Source organism: Dasypus novemcinctus, chromosome 13 (assembly GCF_030445035.2).
Source record: "Dasypus novemcinctus isolate mDasNov1 chromosome 13, mDasNov1.1.hap2, whole genome shotgun sequence".
Classification (NCBI taxonomy): Eukaryota; Metazoa; Chordata; class Mammalia; order Cingulata; family Dasypodidae; genus Dasypus; species Dasypus novemcinctus.
In genome coordinates, this window is record NC_080685.1 from 50,587,543 (window position 1) to 50,607,993 (window position 20,451).

General features: G+C 35.6%; 1 protein-coding gene and 1 pseudogene across 8 annotated transcripts in view; both read left to right on the top strand.

The window, feature by feature from the left end:
- DNM3 (dynamin 3) overlaps window positions 1-20,451 on the top strand; it is a 693,285-nt gene that overhangs the window by 386,272 nt on the left and 286,562 nt on the right. The window lies entirely within an intron of this gene.
- On the top strand, window positions 5,861-19,247 carry LOC139436290 (zinc finger protein 1 homolog pseudogene; annotated as a pseudogene).

The window sequence follows — 20,451 nt, forward strand, 5'->3', positions numbered from 1 at the left end:
CTGGGAGCATATATAAAGAATAGAATAGCTTCTTTCTAGCTGTTGAAATCATATTATTGAGTAATTTATTATATTTTATTTAAAAAGTGAAATTCAATGTTGCTGCGATCAGCTTACAATAGGTTGGCTTGACGGGAAGGTAATTCAGAACTTTACGAAATAAGGGACACAAGAGAGGAGATAAAGATGGGACCAGAGGACTCACAGCTTCTGGAACCGAGAGTCTCGACTCTGTTTTCTACCTCGTATTTATTGGAAACTACCGAGCAGCTGTTTGGGATTAGAACTGCAACATCATCTACAATAATAGGGAACAACTGCAACATCTATAATAGAACAGGTGTAACATTTACAATAAGGAACAGGTAATCCAGTTTCCCACAACATTTCCCTCCCCACCCCCACCCTCTTTTTTTTCCCCAAATGCAGCCCATTGGAGGTCCTCCTACTCCCATGAAGGGCCTTTCCTAATTAACACATCTTAGTGAGGGATAAAAGATTTTTAGTATTCCAACAATATTACCAATTTTATTAATATGAGAAAACATTGTACTTTATCAAATACAGTAGATAGTATAGTTTTGTCTTACCCAACCAAACAACATTTAATAATTTGATAGAGTAGCAGGAACCTTACAGCTTGTCCCAGTTGTTTGCCTATTTCTAGGCCCTTAAAATAACATTGTCTCTGATGTTTCTTAGTAAGGTCACTGCCACAGGTTTCTTCTATGCAGCCAGATTCATTGCCATCAGGCCAGAGCAGAAAGCCTTGAAGAACTGCAAAAGTCCATTGTTAACCTTTTCACACAGTTTTTGCACTTTTTGTATTCATTCAGATTTGTTTTACTTTTACAAAACAAATGCTTTTACAAAATTGAATGCTACCATAGTACTTTTACAACTTACTATGTGCATACTAGTTCTGTCCCGCATATCTCCATTTCTGATTTTATGAAACTATTTTATTTTAAGACAAAATTCACCTTAAATTTCAGTTAACATTCCCACAAACCTTTTACCTTTTTCAATATTCGTCTTTTACCTCCCGTTTTATATTAGGACAAAATACACCTTATAACATTTCAGTTAACATTCCCACAAACTTTTTACTCTTTTCAATATTCACTTAACTTTTACATCTTTTATTTTATCCTATGAAGAAAAAGAAATTGTTCATTTCAATTTAAGCAAGAACTATTTTTTATGAAGAGACTTATAGTAATTCTATTAATCAAGACTTATGTTTCTTATTATTATAGAGCTCTCATGAACATTTTAAACCTAGGTAATAATATAAGCACTTAATTAATTTTTGGCCATTTGAATAGAGCTCTTTCAGAATTCTTTTTTTCTATCAAATTATATCACCATCTGGAGGTATCATAATTTACTGACAATGAACAATCACAAAAACAGTTACAACATACACTGAAACAATTACAACATACACACTGATATTAAACAAACACAAAAGCAGTTCCAAATCTACTAACCTAGAATTTCTTCATTTATTTTAATTTGACTTTTTATATGCTCTAGAGCTGCTCTGTCTTCTGCCTTTTCTGTTTCTTTCCTCTAACATTCTTTTTGTTAATTATTCTTCTTGCTCCTTTTATAATCCAAAATTTCTTTTCCAGTTTTCCTCCTCTCAATTTCCTTCTTAATCTCTTTCTGTCCCCAAGTCATACTTGCTTTATGATGCCATGCTTGAACAAGTTCTATAGTTTAGATACCTTGATATAAAGCCATTCTAGTCTTTGGAATGAGACTCAGCCATGTAGTTTTCAGTGTCTGTCTCTCCATCTGCATGACTGGAGGTTCTGGGTTCCATAGGAACTTTCCTCATCTCTTGGTGTTCATGGTATGGCTTTATCTGACAAGCTGGTATCCACACAGGATGTTCTCCGTCTTCTGAGGAAATACAAGCAAACCCTCAAGAACTTCAAAGGCTTTCCAAACCACTCGGGGCTCTGCGCTGTTACACCTAACTTTAGTTTCACTCGAGACGATCCTTCTTCCCTTTGGGTCCCTGTTTGGCACCAGTTGCTGTGAGCCTTCTTCCCTTCATGCCCTATGTTGGGTGCCCCTTGCTGAGATCAGCTCAGTGATAGGTTAGCTTGAAGGGAAGGCAATAGAGAACTTTACGGAAATAAGGGACACAAGAGGAGATAAAGATGGGACCAGGGGACTCACAACTTCTGGAACTGAGAGTCTCAACCCTGGTTTCCACCTTCTATTTATTGGAAACTACTGAGCAGCTGTTTGCTGTTAGAACTGCAGCATCATCTACAATAATAGGGAAAAACCTCAACATCTACAACAGAACAGATGTAACATTTACAATAAGGAACAGGTAAGCCAGTTTCCCACAACACAATGTCAGATGGTAAAAGTTGATGATTAGAATATAAGAATGAGGTGTTCTGAATCAAAATTCACCTTTGGGGAGGTATGATTATGTGGAAGGAAGGGAGATAGACTTCATGTATATTTTATGTGAAATTCTTACTTCTCATTCCCGTTTAAAACAGTTGAGTAGAGAAGCTGTATACAGCCTGTAGCTGCTCTGCAAGACCTCAGGACCTTCTTGGTGGTGAATGAGAAGATGCAAATATACTTTGGAACATGTGCTGATTTCAACATTAGACAGAAGGGCTTAGCTGATAACAATATCTAGCGGTATTTATTAAATTGACTCAACAAATATTTATTGTGTCATCTTGAGTTGTATTGATTTTGTGTATAGATAATAGATACAAATAAATATAGAGCAGTGAAAAAAAAAACCAACCCTGTAAATAATAGTTTTTAAAATTTATTTTCTTCTTTGTAGAGGTAGGCTGAAAAGGGAAATGGGAAACTATAGTACAGATAGGAGAACTCTCATGTATAAAGGCTTAGAAGCTGTTTTCGTTTGCTAAAAGCTGCTTGGAACAATATACCAGAAATGGGTTGGCTTTTATAATAGGAATTTGTTAGGTTAAAAGCTTACAGTTCTGAGGCTGAAAATACCCAAATCAAAGCATCATCAGAGATGCTGTCTCACCGAAGGTCAGCTGCTGGTCATCCTGGACTCCCCTCTCAGATGGGAAGGCACATGGAGGCATCTGCTTCTCTACTGGGTCTTGTTGCTGCAGCTTCTGGCTGCTCTTCCTTTCTTCTGGGTTCTTCTCTGAGCTCCTACATTCTTTCTCTCTGCCTCTGCAGCTTTTTGTCTCTGTGTCTCTGCTTTCTGTTCTTCATTTATAAAGGACTCCAGCAAGAGGACCAAGACCCATCCTGGGTCATGTGTCTCACTGAAGCAATCTACTCAAAGGCCCCCAATTGAATCCAATCCAATCAAAGGGTCTTATATCCACAGGAATGGATTAGCTCCAAGAACATGATCTTTTCTCAGATCCACAAAAAACTTCAAACTGTCATAGAAGCATAAAAAGAGTGTGATGTGTTCAGGGAACTTTACATGTGCTTGAAGAATAGCAGCTAGTACCTGGTGAATAATAGATGCTTGTTATTTATTTCATGCTTAAAACTTTGTTGAAGGAATAAGTAAGAGGTATGATGGGAAATGTAAAGAAAAACTAGACTTTAGAGGACCATCAAAGAAGGTGATTTCCTGAATATGCAGGACAGCACATTTGAATGAGAAAAAAGGAGTAACACTGCCGAAGAGCTACTGAGGGAAGAATATAAGAAGATTTTCAGTTTTTCAAAATTTGGCACTTTTACTAGTATTCATAATTTAATACTTTTAGTGATTCTGTTTATCATTTGTTAGGCACATAAAAAGATTGTAAGCCATGATTATAGGTAGTGAAGAGCTCTTGAAGGTGGTTGAGAAGGGAAATGATGTTATCAGACTTGTGTTTTAGGTATATTACTCTGGTAGAGGTGTGGAGGATGAATTAAAAAGAGAGAAAACTGGAGACAGGGAAAATATTTAAGAAGTGACTTACTTGTGTAAAAAATAAAAGATGACAGACTAAGGCATTGACAGTGAAGACAGACAGAAGGGGTAGAAGAAAGACATTAAGGTGGTAGAATTAACAAACTTTTGATGAGAGGTTGGATGAAGGAGTTCAAAGAAAGAAGAAAAATCAGGGCTGACTAAGGTTTTTGTTTAAGCAAGTGAGCAGAATGGCAGTATTGAAAAACCAAACAGGGAATTGATAAGAAAGGGCATGTTATAGGAATGATAAGGAAAATAATTATTTTATTTCATGGAATATTGTGATTTGCAAACACTGAAGCAATCCAGGCAAAGATATCCAATTTAAAATATAGTTCTTGGGAGGCAGATTTGGCTCAAGCAGTAGGATGCCTTCCTACCACATGGTAGGTCCCAGGTTTGGTTCCTGGTGCCTCCTCAAGATGATGAGCAAGACAGCAAGCTGACACAATGGGCTGGTGCAGTGAGCTGCTGCAGTAAGAAGATACAACGAGGAGACAAAATGAGAGGCACAGCATGCAGGGAGAGGAGGTGGCTCAAGTGATTGAGCACCACCCTGCCACATGGGAGGTCCTGGATTTGGTTCCTGGTGCCTTCTAAAAGAAAGACAAGCAGAAACAGAAAGTACACAGTGAGCAAACACAGAGAGCAGACAGTGAGTACAAACAATGGGGAGGGGGGAGGGGAGAAAAATAAATAAATCTTTAAAAAAAAATATATATATATATAGTACTTCGTCTCAGAAGAGAGCTTTACATCCTGAAGTCAACCAGGGAGAAGTCTTATTCCAAGGAATAATTTCAGGGTAAATTTTAAAAGGGAATAAAACTATGGTCAGCTTTACTTGTAGTTAAAATTAATAAAGTTTAAAGTTAACAGTTTAGATATTTCTTAACTTTCATGTTTGCCTTTCAGAGGTTTAATATTCATTAATTTTGCTATGTCTACAATTTTATATTTACAACATGAATCAAAAAGCTTCTTCATCCCTATCTGGAGATACCTGTAATTCAGGTCTTCTGGATCATAAGGCCAAAACCAAGGCAGCACAACAGTATTTAGAAGCCTAATGCAGAAGAGGAAATTAGTGTCTTAAAAGCTGAAGTTGAAATCTGTGAGGAAGTGATAATGATACCATAAACTTATGTTATAAGAAAACTAGCTCTGTTGATTTCACTGACTAGAAATATTTAAAATGGTACAATTTTTAATAAAATATGCTCTCTGGAAAGTAAAGGGAGACTATTAGGCTTTTAAATATTAGAGATTTCTTATAAATACTGTAGTTGAACCTTAAATAAATTTGATGGTTGAGTATAGAATAATTTTTTTTCTTTTTTCCTGGGCTTGAGTCCATCAACTCAGGAAGGAAATTTAAATTAATGGAGCGTAAGTTTAAGTTTTAAATACAAGGTTTTGAGACTTTTCCTGCTTAACTGTGGGTCCATTGTCAAGTGAATATGTTCTTTTTTGAAATAAATGTGTCCATAAGTGATTGGAGAAGATTTGAGACCAAAAACACTTTTTTCCTTGGCAGCATCTGAGACTTGGAAACCAACTCTTGATTTTTGCTGTTTGGTTTAGGAGGGACTGACAAGTTACACCTTGGTGATTTATCTTCCTTGGCTGACATTTTTGAACAAATGCCTTAGTGTTATACTTAGAATTGGTGTCTTGCTTAATGTTTCCTTTCCTTGCTGTCTAATATTACTTGTTAATTTATTTTATATCAGAGAAAGAGTGCTCAAGTGTCCAGTAAGAGCAGTGTCTAATAATGAAAGGTTGGTAAACTACCCCTATAAATGGGATATAGAAGGCAAATAGATAACTTTCTTTTTCCTTCCTTTTTTTTATAAATGGATGGAGGATATTGCTATGTTTCAAGTTTTGTCTATAACACTAAAGAAATATACAATAAGCATTCATTATGAATAATAAACACTTTCTGATTGAAACATCATAAAATGGCTCAGAGAGGTTCCATTTATCTAAGAGGCTTTGACATCTTTCATGAAGAGAACTTGAATAGTGGGATCACCATGAAGTTGTGTTATGTGCTGATTTTTTATTTTGGGGGTCTGGAGTAAACTTGGCTCATTAAAGCATACCGCATTCTAGTAGGAGCAGTATCAGGTAATTATATTTATAACATTTCAGTACCAAAGACTCTCTCCTGACTTTGGTCAGCCAGCTCACTTATTACTGTCATTGTTGCCACAGAAGACAAGTTGGAAGAGTATTACTGAACTTATCAGCACAAATGTGTTCTCGCTTTTGGAAAGATAATGAAAAGCAGAAGTGAAGGTATGTCACTTCTGAGGAGATAAGACTGCAGCTCCATCTTAGACTCTCTCTCTCAGTTCACTCCCTCTTGCAGAGGCCAGTGCCATGGCCTGAAGACAGGCAGCCTGTAGAAAGGAGTTGGGGCAAGATATTGAGATATCCAGCTTATGACCAGTAAGAAACTGAGACTTGTCAATAGTCAGGTTAGTAAGTTTGGAAGCAAATCCTACCTCAGTTTAGCTACAGCTCTCTCACCAGCAACTTGACTACAATCGATGGGAGACCCTGAGGTCAATCTTCGATTCAAGAACCCAAAGAAACTCTGAAATAATAAATATCTGTTGTTTTAAAATGCTTGGTTTTCGGGTCAATTTGTTATGCAGCAGTAGATAACTAATACAGAGTTGAAAAGATAGGTTGAGGAGAGATTATGGGAGATTTTGAATGCTAGAATAATTGACTTCTCAGTAGAAAATCACTGAAAATTTGTGGTCTCAGAAGCGACCAACTCAAAATAATAAGATTTATTTGTTTGGCTGTAATAGAGAAAAGAGAAATTAGAGGGAAGAAAATTAGGTATAGTAATACTAGGAATAGTAATATTAGGTAGAGCAACAAAAGCCTGCTCTAGGGCTGTGAAAATAGGAAAGGAAAGGAGAGAGCATACTTAAAATTACAAAGGAAACTCATTAGGATGTGGTAACTGAAGGGACTCAAAGAAAAAGGAAAATGAAAAAATTAAAGCTGGTATGTTTGAGTTTGACAGAATGATAGTATAATTCTGAAAATGGGATATTTACAGTTAAGAACCACTTTTTTTTTAAGTTTCTTATACTTTCTGAATTTAATTTGGATATGTAAAAATGTTCAGAAAGAGGCTGAAGATAAAAGACTTCATTACCTGTCTTGTGTGTGCTTACAAATGAAATTGGGGTGGGGGTGATATTATAAGAGTAGAAGATATAATGCTTAAAAGATATGTAATTATGCATTATAAATCCCTGTACACTTTGGCTCAGAGTGTCCTTACAACTATCTCAAAGGAAATGCTGAGAGAGTTATATGGCTTTAAAACTCATGAGACGAATGTTTTCATTGAATCTTCCTAAGGATACACACATCTTCAGCATTGCCTTGTGGTAAATATTATAAGTTTCACAGGTTTTTTTTCTTGTCAAGTTTCTTAATATGCTCAATGAGTATAATAGATTAAAATAAAAGAGTTTGATTCCAGGGCCAAAACACTGTTGACAAAAAATAAACTAAATCCTGAGAAAGTGTCTAAGCTTGATATTTCCCTTGGAAGTTATTCATTTATTTAAAAATATTTATTGAGCATTTACTATGTGTTAGGGTGTTAGAGTCTGTGTGAAATTATGAGACTGCAATAGTAACTGTGTGTATGTGTATCCTACTATAATCAAAGATGAAAGGAGAGAGAAGCAAGAAGTTGAGCAGTAAGTCAGAGAATTTGCAAGTAAGGCATGGGAATAAACAGAGATGAAGCAAAGAAGCAGGGTAATGCACGTCATGATGATGAAGAGGGAGAGAGAGAGAGGAAGAGAGAGAACACCTTGGTCTACTACAGCATTAAATGCTACAGAGCTATGAAAGAGAAGAAATAAGATCAGGTCATTTGATTTGGTCATTAGTTGATCATTTCATTTTCTTTATGATGGTAAGGATAGAAGCTAGATTGCATGGGGTTCAAGGGCTGCCCTTGAGATGAAATGAAGCAGCATAATCTGACTATTCAACTTCATGAGCATGGCCACATCACTTTATTTCTCAGTCCATAAAATAGAATTAAAATGCTGTTACCATTCTAGCCTAAAATACTTTGAGCTGCTGGGTGATGTAATACTATAAATTCAGGGTAGTAAGAGCAGTTATCAGTATGTACATTGTAGGTAACTGGGTTTGAGGACTGATTGTTGTAGTCTTTGGTTTATTTGTGATAAGGTGGAATTTGTCACTGGTGTTCTTTCAAAGGTTTCCTGATTAGTCCTGATGGGTCTCAATTTTGACAAAGATTGTTACTCCCACTAGTTTGTTTTTTTTTTTAATCAGATATAGAATTCAGGATGATATTAGTACTCTTACCGTGTTATTCAGCATGCCAAAATAAAATAATAGATATGAACTTGCTTTGAATAGTTAAAGGATCTTATAAGTCTTAATTATGATTGTCATAATTATTAAAAGGATTAGAAATATTCTATGAAAATAACATTACAGTTGTTGAATTCATTATATTATTAAAAGGGGAGGGACCGGTTTTGGCTATGGTTTATTTCAGTTTCTGTGTAACTTACATGAACTTTCTAGGAAAAATAATGTGTATAGGAAATAGGTCATTTGCTTCTGTATTATTTGTGGCCTTTCAAAGTCTGGACTTATTTTCCCAGCATAGTTTTATGTCTGGATTCAATAACTTTTTATATATACCCAATAAGTACTGGGTGACCACTAGGTGAAAAGTACTTCTTCATATCTCATCTCATTTAATCTTCACAATAACTTTGTCAAGGTAGATACTCTTGACTTTTTATGTCTAAGGAAACTAAGGCTCTGAGAGGTTAATTAATATTTTGCCCCTGGTGTAGGTAGTAGGGATATAAACTTAGATAATAAAAATTAGTTTGCTTAGATAAAACATAATTGTATATTTAAATATGTTACAAATATCATATCATGTAGAGACATGAGTCAAATAAACACTGTTTTCAAAGCAGCATTGTCTCATGACCAAATCACTCTTCTCTTACTTTTAGCATGAACACATGACAATTTGCTACGAAGGAATCTCTTTAGTAGAAATCTAGTCTCTGTGGGTTGGTTACCATAATTCCAGGCAGTCTCCAGATTAGTAATATCTAATTTATAGAAAGAATACACTATTACATATTTGAATTTTCAATATAGAGCCTTGAGTAAATTATAAAATGGTTAGTTATGTTTCATGGAGCTCAACATTTGTTTGTCCTATATTATATGGTTTACTGATAGATTTCAAATTATTTATCTCATTCATTTGATCCTCATGATTACCCTGTGAAGTAAATAGAGCTGTTATTATTTACCTCATTTTAAAGAAGAGGAAACTGAAGCTAACTGAGTGTGTGATGTTTCCAATAAGCTTTAAATAAATATATATTGAAAAGAGTCTGATAGGTAAGTATGCTGAATGCAAGTAGATCTGATGAATAGCTGCAAGAAATCTTATTGTTTATTGAACTGGGAGTTTACTGCTTGATTATGGTTTGATTTAGGTAAAGCTTCCTACCATAAAGCATAATAGAAGGAAACAGGAAAGTGTAAGAATGTGAACTTCTTCCTTCTTCTGCAGGGGTAGCTTAGCATTCATTTGGACCCTAATTATTTTTTCAGAAGAATGCTACACAGTTTTCCAATGGCTGTATCTATTTGTATTTTTGTGTAAGGTTAAAGGAGAAGCTGCCTTCCTTACAATGTTACCAATCCCAGGACTTTGGTCAAGAAAATTCTGCTAGGTTATGTGTATGCATGGAAATTTGCCCTGCCTGTTACCTTATTTTGTATGTGATGTTTACTTTTGAGAAGTTTACAACGTCTACAGGTTTGGGTCCTAGACATGTATATAATGCAAGATTATATTTTAAAAGGTTACAACATTTTAAAATATTTCTTTTGTTGACAACTAGCATGTACTGAGCACCTAGCAAGGACATACCATTTTACCAAGCTTGGGGAAACAAAGGCCTTCCTTCATGGGTTTCATAATCTAGGTTAAGTTCATTATCTAAAATAAGTTTGTGTTTTTAGCAAAGATGATTTTTAATTGTTGGCACATTTCCAGGACAAAAAACACATTCTGTTGACAGTCCCCTCAAAATGATCAGATGAAAGCAAGGAGCACAATGCCCAGCCTCACACTCTCTATTATACGTCTTGATGAGTCCTTTCTTATTCTTTAAAGCAATTGAGTTTATAGAAATCTTGTTAGTAGGACAACCCTGAAAGATTACACTACCTTTTTTATGTACAGTTTCAATGCCACAATATTAAACAGAAAGGAAATATGTGATTGTGCTTTCTACTTCAAAAATGTGAATATTTTTTTACGGAGTTGTCTTGTAGCTGTATTGCTATTAAAGTGGTGCCCAGCTCCAGACCTGCAGACTGCTGACACACAATTAATCTCACAAATTTATGAATGCCAAAGCATGGAGCAAAATGAAAACAACTGGGGGAATGTTTAAGGGAAATAATTGGACTGTATCCAGATGTGCATGTGTAAAACATCACCCCGTAACTCCTCCCCCGTATCCTGTCTGAGGATAGGAGTTGTTTTTTCAAAAATAAACTGGGGTTATTTGAAAGAAGTCATGATGTCTGACTGAAACCAAATAGGCAAAGTCAGGCTGATCATGATTGTATATATTCTTAGTGTCTTTATTTTTAATTAACTTGTAGGGTACTGATGAATCAGTCTGCCTTGTGACTGTCACTACAATTTTAGGCACTCCATTTGAAGCTAATATGTAAGAGTTTTCAAAAATGAATGTTGATTTCTTAAGTTATTGGTTGCCATGAACTATAGCTATTTACTATTAGAATTGGGCAACGTTAAGTTGTCTAGTGTGGAGACGGTCTTTAATATGGGAAGTGAAGTCTGACAAAGAGGAAAAGAAATGTGAGAATATTTATGGATTTTTAAAAATAATCTGTGAACAGCTGGGAATCTAGAGAGATAAAAAGGATTTGTCTCTGACATGTTTAGCTCACTAGATAAAGCATATAAATGGAAGTAATAATATTGACCTTGTGCGCATGAAATTAATTTAGGACATGGCATCACAGGGACATAAGAAATAGAGGTCAAGGTGCCCCAAATAAGAACCTTTACAGGTTGGTGTCCAACCATGATACATATCTTAAATGGTAGAAGAAGAGAAGTAATAAGACCCACTTGCCCCCTTAAATGCCAAGAAATATTTCCTCAAAAATAAGATAACCAAATCCAGCAATACATTCAACTAGTTTCAAATAAAGTCAGTTTTTCTATAGACTTTCTTTTTTCTTGCCTCTATGTAAGAACAAGAATTAAGATGGATTTAAATAGTAATGAATCAACTTTGACCTATACATGTAAGTAGAGCCATATTAAGGCCTACTTCCATGGATATTCTTCCCTTTATTCTGCCTCTGCAGTCCTCATAGACTTTCCATTGGAATTAAAATTCTGAGCATTAATTATTAGGCACAGTCCAGAGATTAGATTTCTGTTTTTATTTAAGGAGGAAAAAACAAAAGTAGAGAAATTTTAAATCTCAAAATGTTTATCCCATTTTGGGAAGAATTATAAGGTCTCCAATTCACAATATTCCTATCATTGATGGTGGATTTCTATCATGAAATTTATATATGAATAAGATTGTGGGAAGATGATAGAATAGGAAGCTATAGGAACCAGTGCTTCCACCAGAACAACTATTAAATAGGCAGGAACTGTCTGAATCAATAATATGGAAATTCCAGAGTCTAGCAGAACACTTGCTGCATCCAGGGAAGAGTAGGAGGAGGAAGCTGATAAATTGCAGTAAATACTGGTGAATTACACTCCACAGGCAGCAGCTACAATCATCCATCCCCCAGAACTATGGCAGGAAGTAGTGAGGTACTCAACCTTAGCCCCTGGTGCAGCTTTCGGGTACCAGGGTGGGGTATAAAGACCTGTTCCCCAAGATCCCTGGGTGCATTCTCTGATTGCTGATCACTGCTTTTGATTAGCTGCTTCTGTGCCCTGCATGCCTGGCTATGAGGGTGGTCATTGTTCCAACTCACACTGGGCAAAAGGGACAGAGGAGACTTAAAAACATTACCGTTCCTCAAAACCATGGAGATAGTCAAAAAACTTCATTTATAGGGCAAGTACCAAATCAAGAATACCTTGTCAAAGGGCCATAAAAGAAGCTCCTGGCACCCTTGCTAGTTCTTTCCTCAGCCCCTCACCAGAACAGAGCAGAGCCAACCAGCACTCCCAGTGTGGGTCCCTGGCCTTGTTTGAACTGGGAAAGACTGATCTGGGAAACTCCTCTCCTGCTTACCCTCTCCCCTCCCAGAATTTACCAGGTAACAGCAGCTTGAGACAGGGAAAAGGAAAGTGGGATAAAAAACAATTGAGTCAGGTGGGCTAGGGCGAAAGCTTGCCTGCTTTTAGTCCTGTGGTAGAGCACCTGAAGAGGGAGAAATCTGTTTCCTAGAAGATAGAGGGGACATTCAAATTCCAGTAAATAGGGGAACTCCTAAGGCCAATAACAAGCACAAGCCCAGGACAAGAAGCAGGCTCAGAAAAAAACAAGGAAGACCCTGTACTTTGCATTCCTCTTGGGCTAACTGTCTTGATAAGAGGGCTGAAATCTGAAAGAGTGCACCAGCCAATGCAAAGCCAATTTGCAAAGACTTTGAAAGGTGTTTATGCATTAGTTTGTTTGCTTTTGTTAGCTCCTGGCCCTCAAGAAAATCTCTTTCATGTCCCTAGCAGAAAAGAAACTCAAACAGCAGCTCAGGGGGAAAATCCCAGAGTAAAAACATGTACAGTGTGTTACAAAAGAGTACAAAACAAAGAAACAGGAAATGACAGCACATCAAAAGGAAGGATATAAAAATCCCAAAAACATCAATAAAGAACACCAGGCTATGGACATACGAGACAAAGACTTAAAAAAAAAAAAAGATCTTCAATATGCTCAAGGAGAAGTAGGAATATACAGAAAAAGAGCTAAAGGATATCAGAAGAACAGTGAATGTACAATATGAAAATCTCAATAAAGAAATAGAAATTTTTAAAGGGAACCAAACAGTACTACTAGAGTTGAAGACAAAAATAACTGACATGAAAATAATTTGAAGGAGGGTTTCTACAGCAGATTGGAACTGGCAGAAAGAAGAGTCAATGAACTTAAAGATAAGAAAATTGAAATGAGTCAGGCTGAGGAGCAGAAAGAAAGAAGAATTAGAGAAAGCAAAACTAGCCTAAGAGACCTGTGGGATACCATCAAGTGTACCAGCATAGACATTAAGGGAGTCTATGGAGACAGTGGAGAAGGAGAGAAAGAAGCAGAAAGAATATTCAAAGAGAAAATGATAGAAAACTTCTCAAACTTGGCAAAAGATGTGAATATACATATCCAAGGAACCCCTGAAATACCAAACATGATAAACTTACAAAAAAAATATATCCAGGTATAGGTGGACAATTGTCAAATGCAAAGAATGAGAAGAGAGTTCTGAAAGATGCAGGAAAAAAGCAATGTATTATGTACAAGGGAGTACTGATTAGATTAAATGCCAATTTCTCATCAGAAACCACGGAGGAGGCAAGGAAACAATGGATTGAAATACTTAAAATGCTGAGAGGAAACAACTGCCAACCAAGAATTTTATATCAGGTGAGACTTCATTTCAAAAATAAGGAAGGAGTAAAGACATTTCAAGATAAAAGCTCAGAGAGTTCAGTACCACTAGATCTGCCCTACAAGCAATGCTAAAAGGAGTTCTTCAGACTGACAGGAAAGGACACTAGACAGTGGATCAAGCAGCTTAAAAAATGAAGACCTTTGGTAGGTGTATTAGTCAGCCAAAGGGATGCCGATACAAAATACCAGAAATCTGCTGAGTGTTATAAAGGGTACTTATTTGTGGTAGGAGCTTACAGTTACCAGGCCATAAAGCATAAGTTACTTCCCTCACCAAAGTCTAATTCCATGTGTTGGAGCAAGATGGCTGCTGACATCTGTGAGGGTTCAGGCTTTCTGGGTTCCTCTGGGCTCAGCTCCTCTGTTTTCTTCACAAGGTCAGCTGTAGACTATCAGGTGAACGGCTCTGTCTTTTTACCTGGGGCTCCAGCTTAAGACTTCAGCATCAAACTCCAATATCAAAACTCCAGCATCAAGAATTTGCAACTTTGTCCTTTGCCATGCCTTTTATTTGTGAATACCCACCGCCAAGGGGCAGGGACTCAATGCCCTAATGACGTGGTCCAATTAAAGCCCTAATCATAACTCAGTCAGGCCCAGGTACAGATCAGATTACAAATATAATCCAGTATCTATTTTTGGAATTCATAACCATATCAAACTGCTACAGTAGACCATTTGGGTAATTATAAATGCTAGTACTGTTGTATTGTAATTTTGGTAGGTAACTCCACTCTTACATTTTTATAGATGCTAAAATGGAAATGCATAAAATGTAATGATAAATCTGTGTTTTGGGGCATACAACATACAAAGATGTAATTTGTAACAAGAACAAAACTAAAGTGGGGGGGGACAGAAGGGTATCTGAACAGTGTTTAGTATGCTATTGAAGTTTAATTGGTATCAAATTAAAAACTATTATTTTATATTAAGGGTGTTAAATTTCAATTCCATGGTTACTACAAAGAAAAAATATATCCATAAAGAAATGAGAAGGGATTTGTATTAGTCAGCCAAAGGGGTGCTGATCCAAAGTACCAAAAATCAATTGGGTTTTATAAAAGGCATTTATTTGGAGTAGAAGCTTATAGCTACAAGGCCATAAGGCATAAGTTTCTTCCCTCACCAAAGTCTGTTGCCACATCTTGGAGCAAGATAGCTTTGGTCTCTGTGAGGGTTCAGACTTCCTCTTCCTCCTAAGGTTCTGTGGTCCCAGCTCCTTCCTTTCTCAGCTGTAGGTTAGCATAAGACTTGTTTCTCTCCCCTGGGCTCATTTTTTTCTGGACTCAATTTCACTGCTCTCTTCACAAGGTAAGCTGTAGACTTTCAGGCTCATTCTCTTCCCAGGGCCTCTGCCGTGTCTAATGAAGCCTTCTTTCTTATTCACATATCTGTTTCTCTATATATTTACTTTCCTGGGCTCCGGCATTAAAACTCACCTCTGCTTTGTCATTTTCTCAGTGAGTCCCCATCCACCAAGGGGGTGTGGACTCAATATCCTATTGACATGGCTGAATCAAAGCTATAACATAATTTTAATCAAGTAAAAGTGAAACCTCGGAATCTAACACAACCTAATATGCCCAGAGGAACAGACCAGTTTACAAACACAATCCAATATCTATTTTTGGAATTCATAAACAATACCAAACTGCCACAGGACTCAATAAAGTACAATAGAACAAATCAAATAAATAAGAAAGTAAGCATTAAGAATTAATGAGAGTCAAAAAATGTATAGGACTTTAAAAGACCAGATAGAAAAATGTCAGAGGAAAGTCCTGCATTATCAGTAGTGACTTTAATGCAAATGGATTAAATTCTCCAGTCAAAAGACAGAGGTTGGCAGAATAGATTTTTAAAAAAATAATCCAGCTATATGCTGTTAACAGGAGACACCTTAAATTCAAGACAAAAGCAATTTGAAAGTGAAAGGATGGAAAAAAAAATGTATACCATGCAAGTAGTAACCAAAAGACAGTTGGGGTAGCTACACTAATATCAGATAATTTTGATTTTAAATAAAAAAATTTTACAAGGGACAAGGAAGGTCACTATATACAGATAAAAGAGGTTAATTCAACATGAAAACATAGCAATTATAAATATATATGCACCTAACAATAGAGCCCCAAAATATATGAAGCAAATATTGACAGATTTGAAGGGATAAATAATTATATAGTAATAATAGGAGACTTTAATACACCACTTTCAAAAATGGATAGAACATGTAGACAGAAGACCAATAAGAAAACAGAAAATTTGAATGATACTCTATACCAACTAAACCTAACAGAAATATATAGAGAGCATTTCACCCAACAGTAGCAGAATACATTCTTCTTAAGTGCAACGGGTCATTCTCTAGGAGAGAGTATATGTTAAGTCACAAAACAAGTCTCAATAAATTAAAAACATATATTGTAATTATACAATGCATCTTCTACTGCCACAATGGAATGAAAATAAATATCAAATAACAGAGAAATGGAAAAAATCACAAATATGTGGAAATTAAGCAACATACATTTGAATAATCAATCTGTCAAAGAAGAAATCACAAGGAAAATTAGGAAATATCTTGAAGCAAATGAAAATGAAAACACAGACATACTAAAACTTATGGGATGTAGCAAAGACAGTGCTAAGAGAAGAATTTTTAGCTCTAATGCTTACATTAAAAAAGAAAGATCTCAAATCAGAGACTTAACCTCAAAACTCTAGGATCTAGAAAAAGATCCAGAGTGAGAAAAAGGAAGGAAATAAGGAAGATTAGAGAGGAGATAAATGAATTAGAGAATTAAAAAAAACAATAGAGAGAATCAACAAAACCAAAATTTGGTTCTCTGGAAAGATCCATGAAAATGACAAACTTTTAGCTAGACACAAAGATAGGGCACAAATAACTAAAATCAGAAGTGAAAAGTGGGACATTACTACTAACCCACACAAATAAAGATGCTTTCTCTTCTGCGTGGTGTTCAACCTTACCTTGGTGTCCTAATACCTATAACTTTTTTCCCAGGCCATTTCTGCCTGTCCTCTAGCTATTTTAAAGGATAAATTCATCCAAAGTATACAATAATTGGTATCTGGTATAATCACGTAGTTGTACATTCATCATTTCAGCCATTAACCAGTTGAGTTTTGACAAGAGTGCCAAGTTCACTCAATAGGGAAAGAGTATTCTCTTCAACAGATAGTGTTGGGAAAACTGGATATCCATATGCAAAAGAAGGAGGGGAGCTCTTACCTCATGGCATGTAAAAATATCAACTCTAAATGCATCAAATATAAGAGTCAGAAATATAAAACTAGAATAAAAATAAGGAAGCATCTTTAGGACTTTGTGTTAGGCAATGGTTTCTTAGATTTTATACCCAAGGAAAATTTGGAAATACCTTGAGGCAAATGAATATGAAAACACAAACATACCAAAACTTATGTAGCAAAGACAGTGCTAAGAGGGGAATTTTTTAGCTCAAATGCTACATTAAAAAAGAAGAAAGATCTCAAAATCAGAGACTTAACCTCTAAACTGTAGTATCTAGAAAAAGATCCAGAGTGAAGAGAAGGAAGAAAATAAGAAAGATTAGAGAGGGTTGATAAGAAATAATTAGAATAAGCAACAGAAGGAAAAAAATAGATAAATATATGAATTATCATGAAAGTAAAAAGAAAACCTACAGAACAGGAGAAAATACTTGGAAACTGCATATATAATAAGGGCTTAATATCAATAATTTATAATAAAATCCTACAACTCAAGAACAAAAAGTTATACAACACAATTAAAAAATAGGCAAAAGATTTGAATAAACATTTCTTCAAAGAAGACATACAAATGGCCAAAATACATGAAAAGATGCTCAGCATCATTAACTATTAGGGAAATGCAAATCAAAATCACAAGGAGAGGTCTTGATGCATATTTGCCACCCCATTCTAAGACCTGGGCCTGGCACTGACAAGAGTGGAGGGTGTACACCTTCAGTTTTGCCTCATAGTTCTCTGCCTTTATTTGTTCATGTAAAATGTGAACAAATCCCAGGGATTGGTTTCATTCATGGATGCGATTGTGGACTTCACTCAGGAGGAATGGGAGCAACTGGATCCCTCTCAGAATTCTGTACATGGATGTGGTGCTGGAGAATTATAGCAACTTACTTGCATTGGAAGTGTGGAGATGGAGAAGGACCACAGAAACTCAGATGAGCAGGCAAGGAAATTTATAATCCTCAAAAACAAAACCTAACTGAGGAAAGAGGTAATCTCTTGTAAAAACATCTAATCAGAGCACAGACTTTGTTTCTTTAAGATATGTAACCTATACGCATGACATATGAAAAATTTGAAATGTGGTTCAGACTTAATAGTAATAGTGTGAGAAAGAAAGTCGTGAGTGTAATGGATTGAGAAAATACTCCTCTATCTGAAGCAAGAAAAACTCCATACTGGAGTGGAATACTCCAAATTTAATAAAAATGGAAAAGCCCTCAGCTTTTTTTTAGTATCAGAAAAATAGAAATTTGGTTCAACATTTTATTTGTAATTACTGTTACAAGGCCTCCAGCTTTGAGTAACTTCTCATTAGTCATAAGAAAATACATACTGGATGAAAACCCTATGAATGTAATGTATATAAGAAAATCTTGCATAAGGCAAACCTCATTAAACAAGAGAATTCATACTGGGGAGAAACCTTTTGAATGTCCTGAATGTGGAAAAGCTTTCACCCACCAGTCAAACCTTATTGTACACCAGAGAGCACATATGAAGAAAAAGCCCTATGAGAGCAATGAATACGGCAAGACATTTGCTCAGAAGTTTGAACTCATGGCACATCAGAGAATTCATACATGAGAGTGGCCCTATGAGTGTGATGAATATGTGAAAACCTTCAAGAAATCAAACCTCATTGTACACCGGAAAATTCACATGGGGGAGAAACCGTATGAGAGCAGTGAATGTAGAAAATCCTTTATCCAGAACTCACAACTAATTATACATATGAGAACTCATACAGGAGAGAAGACCTGTGAATGTATTAAATGTGGCAAAACTTTCAGCCAGAGGACAACCCTTAGATTATACTTGCAAATTCATATAGGAGAGAAACTACATGAGTGTTCTGAATGTGGGAATGCCCTTAGCAGGGAGCCCTGACTCAGTATCCATCAGAGAATTCATTTAGGGAATAAACCCTGAGACTGCAACGAAGTTGTGCTATGGAAAATTTTTTCACAAGAACCTTTCCCAATGGAGAGAAATGTCATGAAGAAACTTAAGGGGTGTGGGGATTCATACTGAGATTCAATCTATCAACTCAAAAATGTGTTAAAAGTAGGAGCCCATAAGGACAAAATTGTACTGAATACATAGCAGACTATATCCAATTGTAAATAGACATGCATGACTAGCTATATTACAAAGAGCTTTTAAAAAATTTTGAATGAATTAAATTTTCCAGACAGCATTATAAAGGATATACTAATAGTACCCAAAGTATGTAGTGATTATGTCTGAGATTATGCCACAAGAAACATTTTCTTTTTAGGTCTGCACATGTGAATTTAGCATAGTAATTGGGAGTTTGAAATTCTTCTCCTTTGTGATAATTAGGACACATCAAAGATTTTTCATACTAACCATCACATGTGTTTTCAGTTCCTTTACAAACCAGTAGACATCCCAAATGAAATACGAAATATATTAACAGTTTCAAAATAGCACATAACATATATTTTCTTCTACTGCTTGCTAGCATACAAAAATTGGCATGGCCATTTTTACTGAGATGCCTCTTCAATAAACAGAATACAATGTTGTTGAAGATTTAACCTGCCTCTGGGTTTTCTCATGATTTTTTAAAAGCATTATTTACATAAACATGCAAGGAATAGACAATTAAGAGGGGATCTAGAGAATGAATGGAGGCAGATGTGGGCTGTGTTAAGCAATGTGCACCAAGAATTAAAAAGTGCCATGTAAAGAGAATATCCCCATCTATCATGCCTTGTTATTTTTCAGAGGGGTATTTACATACCATTTCAAGTATATTGCCAACATATCTTATAACACAGAAACCACCTGTATTTTTTATTGTGTTGCTCTGTTTCTATTAATATTTTAGGGAGCATCTTGCAAAATATGTTAGGATGACTGTGTAGTTCACAACTGTTAGTTACATTTCAAAGACTTTAGAGGAAAATTAATTTATTTTGAGAAACTGTAAAGAGATATGTTTTCTTTAAAATTGCTTTTTAAAATTTCCATGTGCATAGTCCACTTTTGAAATGAAGTTATTTAAAGAGGTATTTCTACTTTCTTGAATTGCACTATCATCAACCTAAAACATTTCCTTTGGAACCTAATTTATGATAAATTATACCTTTCCTTTAAAAGTTCACAAAGCACATATTTACAAGCTAGATTTTTCAGTTATCTGTCCATGTTTTGTTTGGTGATTAATGTAAAAATCATTTCTCTTCTTTTGCATAAGCAGATACATCATTTTAGACTTGATTTCAGATTTGCAGTTCAGCCTTTCCCTATCATTCACAAATCAGGCATTAGAATTTTAAATGATAGCCATACTGTCCTTTTTCTCTTTTATTAGTTATTTTGAAAGATCATGGTTGTGCTGTGACTGCATATGCATATGTGTGAACAACTTTCTGAACAAAATTATCAGAAAATCCATAGTCCAGTAAGTCTTTGTCTTTCTAAGTTATCATCTTCTCAACTAATGGC